We start from the raw sequence: 893 nt of genomic DNA, 5'->3' as shown, positions 1-893 counted from the left end.
GTGGCTCAGTTGGTTAAACATCTGACTCTTGATTTCAGCCCAGGTTATGATCTCAGGGTCCTGAGTTCGAGCCCTGCACTGGGCTCCACACTGGGCTTGGAGCATGCTTAAGATTCTCTCTCTCTCCCTCCCTCTGTCCCTTCCCTCCTTGTGCACATGTGCTCTCTCTCTCTCTCTCAAAAGAAAAAAAAATCTAATTATTCATTTCAATAAAGCTATAAATCTGGTTTTCCAGGCTATTTTATCATGAAGCAATTCTAAAATTTTAGTTTTTTTCTAATTCAAAATTATCATATATATATATATAATTTGCAAAAGACAAAAGGCTTATGAAAAGAAGTAAAAGAAAAATAATCAGATACCTGATATTACATTTTGAGACAGTTTCCCCTTTTTATTCTTATGTTTGTTGAAATAATTTTCTTTTCCTTTTTTTTTTTTAACATGGAACACTTCATGAATTTGGGTGACATCCTTGCACGGGGATCATCCTAATCTTCTCTGTATCACTCCAATTTTAGTATATGTGCTGCTATTGGGAGCACTATTGAAGACTTTATTTATTTATTTATTTGAGACAGAAAGAAAGAGAGAGAGACAGAGGGAAAGCATGAGTGGGGGGGGGGGAGCAGATGAGGAGGGCTTGGGCGAGAGAATCTCTCAAGCAGACTCCATACTGAGCACAGAGCCTGATGTAGGACTTGATCTCATGACCCTGAGGAACACGACCTGAGCTGAAACCAAGAGTCTGACACTTAACTGACTGAGCCACCCTGGCACCTCAGAAGTGAGCACTGTTGAAATAATTTTCTATATACAGAGTTGTGATCTACTCTATCATTTTAACACTATTTTAGGACATTTTTTTCTATGCCTTTAAATGTTTCTATGGC

General features: G+C 38.3%; 1 non-coding gene across 1 annotated transcript; it reads right to left on the bottom strand.

The window, feature by feature from the left end:
* Positions 1-438: 438 nt before the first annotated feature.
* Positions 439-545, bottom strand: LOC121101917. Its single transcript, XR_005833956.1, has one exon. It is a non-coding gene; the product is annotated as a U6 spliceosomal RNA (small nuclear RNA).
* Between the last annotated feature and the right edge of the window lie 348 nt (positions 546-893).

Source organism: Ursus maritimus, unplaced genomic scaffold (assembly GCF_017311325.1).
Source record: "Ursus maritimus isolate PB19 unplaced genomic scaffold, ASM1731132v1 scaffold_11, whole genome shotgun sequence".
In the NCBI taxonomy this organism is placed as follows: Eukaryota; Metazoa; Chordata; class Mammalia; order Carnivora; family Ursidae; genus Ursus; species Ursus maritimus.
Note: the sequence above shows the minus strand (reverse complement) of the source record. Positions and strands in the feature narration are given on the sequence as shown.